Below are 10265 nucleotides of genomic sequence, written 5' to 3'. Positions count from 1 at the left end.
CCTAACATAAACCATATTACCAGTTTTCAGTATTTTAATCTTCTGATATAGTATTAAAATATAGAAGATACAAGCAGTAAATCTTAATGTTTTATTTTCAAAATATGTTCCACTTTTGCATTTGAATTTATTCTCAGTCTACTTAAAAGCAAATGTTAAAGCTCACGAGAGGATAGCTGTTATTTTCAGCTCCTCCTCAAACTATCCTTGCAGCCGATTGAAAACCAGGATGGAGGAAATTAACTGAATTTGATATAGTTCAGCTGAAGCTGAATTTTCCTTTATCTAATCTTAAGGGGATCAATAGCAGCAAATTCTTTTCCCTTAAACTTACAGACTTAAAACAACTTTGAAAAGCTAATAAATGACTAGGCAAAATGGGTTTTATTCAATAACCATGAAAGAAAATGTACCAAAATGACTCTCTATAGTTAATATTTGAATAAATAATATATTCAAGACATTTTTATTAAAATATTTTGTTAAACTTCTCATTTTAAGATCAGATGAAAGATATGCCTCTTGAAGGACTTTTACTTCGATGAACAATCTTATACTTCCACATTTACATAACATTGAAAATAAAATACATTAAATACATGGGGCACTAATTTTTATTAAAGAAGCAACAAGAATCAAAATATTTCTTTAAAATGTGACCAATCTAATTTAAAATAAGATAAATGGAAATTCAATCTATCTATGCAGTAAGCAGAATAATGCCCCTTGCCTCACAGATATCCATATTCTAATCTTCAGAATCTGAATATATTGTTTCATGACAAAGGGGAATTAAGGTTGCAGATAGAATTAAGCTTACTACTCAGCTGACTTTAAGATAGGCAGATTACCCAGGATTATCCAGATGGATCAAATTTAGTTGCAAGAGTATTTAAAGGTAGAAAAGCGAGGCAGGAGAGTGAGTCAAAAGAAGATGTGAGTGTTGAAGAAGGGCACGCAGAGATGTAACTGTTGTTACTCAAGATGGAGGAAGGGGACCATGCATTAAGGACTGTGGGCATCATCTCAAAGCTGGAAAGGACAAAGAAACAGATTATGCCCTAGAGACTCCAGAAAGGAATGTAACTCTTCTGACACCCTGATCTTCTTTTAGCCCAGTGAGACCCAGGCTGGACAGCTGAACTACAGAACTGTAAGTTGTTTTTCATTGTTTTTAAGCCACTCAGTTTTTGGAAGTTTGTTAAAACATCAATAGAAAACTAATGCAATACATCATACTTTTCGTATCAGAGCAAAAGGGCAAAATACACACACAGCATATGGGTTTACAAGGTATGTATGTATGTGTGTGTGTGTGTGTGTGAAGTTGACTTTAGTTGAGTCAATTTTACAATACTATTCCAAATTTCAAATATGCCTTTTGTCTTTATAATCCCATTTCTGGAAGCTTATTCTAAAGTTGTATTTACATGTATGGAAAATATGTGCACAAAAATGTTGATTTAAGACAATTTTTTAACTTAAAAATTTGAAATAATGAAATACAAATCAATAAATAATCACTTCCTATGCCTCTGTGTTTGTGTGGGTGTTGCTTTCATAGACTGTAATAGCTATAGCTTCAAAGAAAGACATCTTGGCAGATGGAGACAACTGAGAGTTAATTACTTTCAAGAATAAATTTTTGCAAATTTGAATATTGTACCATGTGCATAAACAACTTATTAGAAATGGGTTGGTGAATTTAAAACTGAATGATATCATCTCATAAATTTCAGGGCTAATGGATGGTGATTTTTTAAAAAGGTTATAGAGGTTTGGGTGAGAGTTGGAAAATCTAGTCTTCTAATTCTGGCCCACATTTTGTTGGGGTTAAAGAGTTTTTGCTGACATCCTCACAGATTTTTCTTGAATCATGATAGATGAAATTGCAACAGTTTTCTTTGTCATAAGGTTAAGCAAAAAAACATAAAATGAGTAAACAGCAAATAGAAGACTTTGTAGAACAGCAGATAACAATCTTGTTTGAAACATAAATAAGTCACTGGTACTTGAGCCCTTCAATAGGTAAGGTTTCAGGTGTATCAAGGTAAGCAATTAGACTAAAGATGCCCTTCTATAAAGGGCTTGTGCTGAGAATGAAGTGATTCTTCTCACCTGGGACTTGCAAAGGAGCTGATCATATGTGTAGCTCACTTTGAAGTGTGCTGTAGGTATGATGAGAAAAACCATCCATTTGTAATTGTTACTTTTAAAGGCAGGTGGGAGGAATGGGAACTCTCCCAAAAATCAGTTACACTTTTAAGAGAGCTGCGTTGGACTACTCCTATAGCATTTCCTCCAGTGAAAAAAGTTGTAACAAATAACCTCAGATAATTCCTAAAGTCAGCAATCCAAAGAGTGTTTATCAGGTTGAAAACTTGAAAGAGTTCTTTCAGTCTTGGTTCCAAATCCCCTAGGAAAAGAATATGGTGATGGCCATATGGGCCTCCTAGGAAATGTTTATCATGTGTTGCATAAGAACACTACGGGTCATAGGTCTGCTGCTATACATAGAGTGGAGAGGTACCACTGGGTCAAGACAAAATACAGTGGCTGGGCACTTGGTGGGATAGAGCTCAGACGAGCAGCTGTATTTTCTCTAAAATGAAAATGAGTCTAAGATTGAGAAGCTCAAGAAACAGAAAAAATAACCACAAAATGGAATAGGGTGCATGATAGTAAATCCTCTCATACAGATCGTAACTGTCTTAATTTTAGTTCTTACTTGATTTTATATGAATTTTTGCATAACACTAATCAATGTACCCAACAAGATAATAGAATAAAGATATTGAATTAGATGAATTATGAAAAGTAACAGTTTAAAGAAATAACTATTTTAATTTTAAATACAGTATAAAGTGCTTATATAGTATGAAGTCCTTAGAATCAGTTAGAAATGTTTGGACAATGCATAAACATCCTATATATTTCAAATTAACAATGATTGGAATTCATTAATACAAATATATCTAGTAAGTCAAAGTGCTTTTGTAGCTCTTAAAATTTTTGCCATGATTACAAAAGATATGATTGCATATTGCTCTGAAAAATAAATAGAATAGCACAACAAACAAAATCAATGTAAAATTATATATATATATATATATATTTATATGATCTTGTATGTAAGCTTGATTCTGGAAAAACTTTTTTCTGAAAACTAAAGAGGACATTTTTTTAAAGCCATAAACTTTTCACATAAAGAGAGTTAGGAGAGCTGAACTCCTTCCTCATCTATGCAGCCTCGGTGCTTTCAAAAAAGCAATTTTATGTGTGTCACAAGGTCAACTGTGGACTCTAAAGTAGTAAATCCACATATTTCCAGCATAGTTTCATGGCAGAATTACATGCTTTCATAGGAGAAAAAGCAATGAAAAGGAGAAATAGCATCTGCTCAGCTTTAGGCCTGATTAGGGAAATTAGTTCCATCAACATATGTAAATGCCGATTACTTACCTAACAGAATCTTAGAGCAGTAAGGAAGCATAAATGTTAGCTGGTACAAACTTGTCTCGGTAGTCTGGGCTTGGATACTATTCTCCTAAGTGGTTTACTCAAAATCAACGAACTACAGACAAAACTGAAACTTGAATACATGTTTTGTTATTTCTTAATGGACTAAGCATCTCTAATTTGCCTGCTCGGTACCAACTTGTTTGAGGAACTGTCCCTATTCTATACGTGTTTCTGATTTTCTACCAATCACAGAACCTCAGATGCAAACAATGGTCTTAGGACTTAAGTTTTCACTTGGGGCATTTTTCTTTAGGGAAATTTTCTCAGTAGTGATTTATTGGGACAGTAGTCTATTTGAACTTAATCGTATTATGCAGCGTCTTGAAGAAACTTCTCATGAGTCACAGCTATTGAAAACTGAGTCGACATCTTTGCCTTTTTTTCTTGGTTTTGGGGTGAAATCTGAGTATAATCATTAAGGTTAAAATCAGGTATAGATTTTTCATAAATGCCTTTTGTCAGGTTAGGAAACTCTTTATTCCTGTTTTGCCTAGTGCTCTTTATCATTATTAGATGTTGACTTTTGCTAAAAACTTTTTTCTGCACATTTTGAGATAATCATATGGTTTTTAAGAATTTTTGTGTGTGTTCATGGAGGATATTTGTCTATAGTTTGTCAGGTTTTGGTATCAGGATAATTCTGATCTTACAGAAGTATTAGAAAATGTTTGCTTTATTTGATTTCCTGAAAAAGTTTGTTTGAATTTACTTCTCTAAATGTTTTGTAGAATGCATGGTGATTCTTCACTGCATGGTTCACTTTCCAATTCCTTTAAGTGTCAGCCCCCTAGCTTTTTTAATTGTTCTCAGTGGAAAAAGTAGTCTGAGTTACCTGGTCACCTGTTACAAAAGCATAAAAGAACTTGGTAGTGGCTCTTCTTTCTTGGTTGGAGATGCTGATGAAAGAAGTCAAATTGAAATTGACTCATCTCAGTACCTATAAAGGGAAGCAGAAATGCACAATATCCTCTTAGCTTTACCCCTAAAATGTGTCTAATTACCTGGATAAGTCAAGTGAAGGAGAAATATTCAAAATACTAAAGCGCTGATTAATGATTACTAAAAATGCATAATATCACAGACATTTTAATCTATCAGTCACGGTAAAGACATGTAAGACAGACGATTATATAAATCGTGTCCTCTCTTTGCCCTTGGTTTTTCTAATGTAACCCTGAATTTATCTCATGCTTTTTTCTTCATACTTGCAACACTTCTGTTCTATATACTGTTGCTACACAACATATTATGGTGCTGTAAAACATTTTATTATACTCATGGATTTTTTTAAGGTCATCTATTGCATATAGCACATAGGAATGTCTTCTCTTAGATATACAATGTTTGGAGCTTCAACTGGAAATAATCAATAGGCAACTTATTTTGCTCATCTCAAGATACTGAAAACCTGCCCTTGTGGAACTTGGGCTCCAATTTGTCCCAGATCATTTGGGGAAAATATGTATTGAAGAGTCATAGGCAGTTCAAGGCCATGAAGAGTCATGGCCTTTGTGATCAGGTAATGATTTTCAAAAGGCTAATCCAGTGATGCATTTAATTAAAACCTTCAGTTTAAATGGCACTTTAATTTTAGGTTTTCAAGTTTTATATCATTGATCCATTGCCTTCCCCTTTAGAGGAGAGAATTACATTACCCTATAAACTCCATTACACAGTGTTGTGAACAAGGAGTATCACTGATGGACCACTGGTTTTTTTCATCTCACCATTGCTAGGAAGGTGTTGAAACAACTATTCCAAAAGTAATCTGAATATATTTAATATGGTCTTGAAGACTGAATGCTAAAACTCTTTAGCTAAAAGTCTTAAAGAAACTTAACTGCTTATGCAGGGAATATTTTGTGATTACAGAGCCTTTGATAATCTACCAGGAGTTTATGTTGCTTAATGCATTTCGATAAAGCATAACTTTATTAAGGTTTGTTAGTGTGATTTTCTTTTTAGTAAGTATATGTCTTAGTCAATCCAAAATTTTCTCCAAGCAAATACCATTATAGTCATATTCAGTGACAAATATCTGTGTTTGTCTTTTCTGCATTTTGAAACAGAATAATTTTATGATAAATATCTTCAGTTAATGGATACTTCATTACTTCTACACATTGTAAATGCAAGTCTTGATAGGTTTATACTTTGACAGGCAAATTTCATTCCTTAGCATAGCTCAAGTTACTATTAAAATATAAATCTATAATATATATCTAGATACTTTTCAGAGAATATAACTTCAAATTTTCTATGTTATGCTTCTCAAAATGTCAAGATACAGAAGTCTACATAACCCTTCCTTAGAGATGTTGAAGAAACCATATAATTTCCATTTGGAGATGATTCACAGTGCAGCTACTGAGAAAAGTCATATCCTTTATTGACTCTTTTGACTATGACTAATAGAGTAAGAAGAAATTTGATGAAAGGGACCTATAAATTTGATTACCTAAAATAGAAGAGTATTTCAGTTTGCATCTTTAAACATTTGTAGGAGTTGTTCAAAATTTCAGTCATTTTTCAGTTTCTTGCATTATATTTATCTTATAAGCCCCTCTATATTAGAAAATTTAGTTGGCTATAATTTGAAAGACAGTAAAATAGAGTTAAATCCTTTAAGTTAACACATTAAAAGTCATACCTTGACACATAGTATATGTTTCGAGAAGCAATACTTGGACTACCCAAGCCTTTGGTCAAGATTTCCAAAATTATAGTAACAAGTACTTAAAAAGTAGTATTTGGACATGACTTCCCTATTATGCAATTAATCTCCTCTTTGACAAGAGACCTCTCAGGGATCATTCATAGATTTAACCATTAAGCCCAAAGAGACCTACTGAGGACCATCACTTTTTAGTTGGTCATCCTGCTTCATAACAACAGCTCTGTCATGTGGCCAGAGTGAAATATGATTTTAGGTATGGGTTAGATAGGAGGGAGAAAGGAGTATGAATGTCTTGCAATGAAGTTTAGCCTAATGAACTTTAGTAAAAATGGGGGCTTTACATATGTTTCCTTGCTTAGTGGAGATGTCAGCTTTTGGCTATGAGCTCACAACATATTTCCAAAATTATTATTGTGATGTTGTTATTCTTTGTGAATATTGATAGTCCTGAAGTTCCTAGAGTCAGAGAGTAGGGGATATGAGTAAAGGCAAGACTCAGGTATTCATGGCGCCCTAAAAATATCAATTATGTAAAACTTTTTAATATTTTATTTTTAGATTATTTATATTTTTATATGAGTATCTAGATTAGTGTCTTTTTTTCCACTTCGTAAAAGGTGTAGTGAAGTGAAAACTGAATAGATTCTCTCAACTTCTAATTTTTCAGGCCAGATGAACTAGAGTTTATATCTAACTAGTACTATTATCCAGGAGAAAAAAAGTATCCAGAAACATAAAGTATGAAAGGAGAGGTAAAAGATGTGGAGTTATACATCCCCCAAATCCAAAATTCCCTAACATGTTGAATAGAAAAGCTTATGAAGAATATACCCAAGCTGTTGCCAATTGTTACCTCTTATGAGGAAACTTAAATTAAGGGTTGGTGATTAAGGGTTTATGGCAGTGTTTGGTTTTGTTTTTCATCTTTTGCTGTTAGAATACCTTTACAGTGAAAATATGTGTATTCCTCCTGAGTTTAAAAAATGTAAAATATGAAATATAAATGTCTAGGAAAATAACAGCAATCATAACTATGAAAAGGATAGTGATCAGGACATTTTACATTCTTTAATTTTATACCCTTTTGTGTTTAATTTCTTTTTACAGCTAGAATGTGTTCATGCATGTTTGCAGCACTTAATTTTTAATTCTTTTCCACTTGACATTGACAACTCAAGTTTCTTTCCTTCCATCTCTTCCTGTTTTTTTCTGTTTCCTTTCTGTTCACCTGTTTGTTAGCCTAGTCCTCCACTGTTACCCATCTCATGGATTAATAATGCCAGTTGATGCTTAGATGTGAGTTATATCTTAAGAGTATGGTAGAAAACAGTGGAGTAAGCTATTAACCTGTAAAATTGTGTCCGACACATCAGCCTTATGGAAGGTATCCATGTCATTCCTGAATTGGCTTATATTCTTGTTCCCAGAAAATTGCCTGTGAAAGATTTATATTCATCAGACCACCTTATAGCTTAATGAGGAAATGTTGGCAGGTGTTAACATAAACATAGTTTAGAATACACAATATAAAAAGTTTGCTTATAGATATTACATAGGCCTCAAATATTCCACATTTTTTGCTAAGATGTTTCTAGCATTTAGGACATTAGTTTAGCAGAAATAAACATAGCAGCTTAATGTGTATTTATACATTGGGAGATGACAAGTCAGCAGTGCAACTTTCCACTTTTCTCAGGCACAATTAGGAATTCTCACATCTAAAAACATATCTGAGGAACTATTATAAATGGAAGAAAAGTCCATCTTTCTTAATAATTAACAATTTAACAAGAATGGTTTTTTGTATTTACCCTGTGAAAATACATTCTGAATGCAAATAAAATCGTAGATTTTGTTAGACATTTTACTTGCTGCTTCTGTTTGAAAATAACTCTGCACAAATGAGCTCATCAAGAGACCATTCTTCTTATTCAGATTTCAGCTAAACTGTCAACACTTTAGAGAATTCTTTTTTTTTTTTTTTTTAGAGAATTCTTCAAGAGACTAGGTAAAACATCTCTCTCTTCTCCCTCCCCAACCAAGATACTATTTATCACATTATCCCCTAAATCCTTAAAAACTCTAACCACTATTCCATTATCTCCTTAAAATAATACTTAAGCACCATAATAGTAAACAAAAATAAACAACCTCTTTTTTTATTCCTACATCTCCATTATCTATAATGATATCTAATATAAAGTAGCTACCCTATAAATATTTTTGAATGAATACATTTTAATTATTGAATAAATACCAGCAAATGAGTAACAAATCTAATATTATTCTACTGGTGTACCGTGCCTTCACCTTGTCTAGATTATATTTGCTCAGAAAGAGAAGGGTAGGATTTCTTCCAATGCCAATGGAGATGATCCATGTTACAACTATTGCTGCGAATTTTCTCAGCCATATGGTTGGCAAATTCTGTTTTCCATAAGCTTGCAAGTGCTGCTGGTCTATGTCTTTCTAAAATTATGCTCATCCGGCTCCCTGCCTGGTCTATAGCAGTTGTTCAGGAAGGAAATTTCTGCATCCAGTTAACCCACACTGATAAAACATAGACAACAGGTAAAAAATTTTCAGTATCTCAAGTAGCCACTGTTTATTTCAAGCAACTAACTTTTAAACTTCTAAACTCTCTATTACAAACACATTTTCTATTCTGATAATTATTAGCCACAACATACATTTCTTTATATGCCACACTGAGCAAGAATGTTGGGCCAAGAAATTTTCTAAATATTTTCTTACTGAGATACTTCTCATGAAGATCACATAGTAAATAAATAGTATGATAAATAGACATAGGTATGCATGAAAATATAGAAACAGAGGTAGACAGCATACTAATTTTTAAGAAGCATAAATTAAAAGAGTAGGGCTCAAAAACAGTATTCATACAAAAAGGAACAGAAATTGAAACATAACAGTGGATAACACATGGGCTGGCTGTGCTGTAGGTTTGAAATAGGCAGTGGCAGCTGAAAGTTCTGTTCCTGATAAATGGAACTAGAAATGCTGCACATGATATGGGAAACTAACTCTAATCTTACTGCTTGAACCCTATGTCCAATCAAGGTGTATATCAATGAGTGAAAAACTACAGTTGATTTGACTTCAATTAAATTTTTAAAATTTTAAGATAATTATAGATTCAGCTACAGTTCTAAGAAATAATAGAGAACACATATATTCTTTCCCCCAACGAGAATATCTTGCAAAATTGTAGTGTAATATTACAACCAACATATTGGCATTAACATAATTAGAATACAAAATATATCTATGACTCCAAGGATCCCTTATGTTGTTCTTTTACAGCCACATCAGGCAAGCACTAAGCTGCTCTCTATCTCTACAATTTTGTCAGTTCAACAGATTAAAAAAAAATAATATGCTATCGAATATTTTAGGATTTACTTTTTCACACAGTATAATTCTCTGGAGAGTCATCTTATTTTTTGTGCATAACAATAATCTATTCCTTTTTATTGCTGAAAAGTATGTAAGGGATGGATGTACCAGTTTGGTTAACCATTCATTCATTCACTGGAAGGCATCTGTATGGTTTGCAGTTTGGGGACATAAATAAAGCTGCAAAAAAAAAAAAAAAACTTGGGTACAGGTTTAATTACTAAAGTAATTCTTCATTTCTTGGGGATAAGTGCCAAGGAGTGCATTGATTGTTTCTGGAATCTAGACACTAAATGACCCTAAAACTCAGTCAAAATCTTTTCCAGAGAGGATCTACCATTTTACCATCCCACCAGCAGTATAGAATGATCTGTTTTTTCCACACCCTTGGTAGCACTTGGTGTTTACACTTTTTAAATTTTTTAAAAAATTTTAGCCATTCAGTTAGGTATATACTGCTATCTCATTGTGGTATTTTAAATTGCATTTCCCTAATGACTATGATGTTGAAGATCTTTTCATGTACTTATTTGTCATCTATATCCTCTTCAGTCAAAAGTCTCTTCATATATTTTGCCCATTTTTAATTGGAGTTCTTGTTCTTTTATTAAGTTTTGATACATTATTCACGTAGTCTAGATACTAGTCT

At 32.8% G+C, this 10265-nt stretch overlaps 1 pseudogene; it reads left to right on the top strand.

Moving 5' to 3' along the window:
• Positions 1 to 1876: 1876 nt before the first annotated feature.
• On the top strand, positions 1877 to 2611 carry LOC115846398 (protein BTG4 pseudogene; annotated as a pseudogene).
• The last annotated feature ends 7654 nt before the right edge of the window (positions 2612 to 10265 follow it).

This window comes from Globicephala melas, chromosome 3, assembly GCF_963455315.2.
Source record: "Globicephala melas chromosome 3, mGloMel1.2, whole genome shotgun sequence".
NCBI classification, from domain to species: domain Eukaryota; kingdom Metazoa; phylum Chordata; class Mammalia; order Artiodactyla; family Delphinidae; genus Globicephala; species Globicephala melas.
Note: the sequence above shows the minus strand (reverse complement) of the source record. Positions and strands in the feature narration are given on the sequence as shown.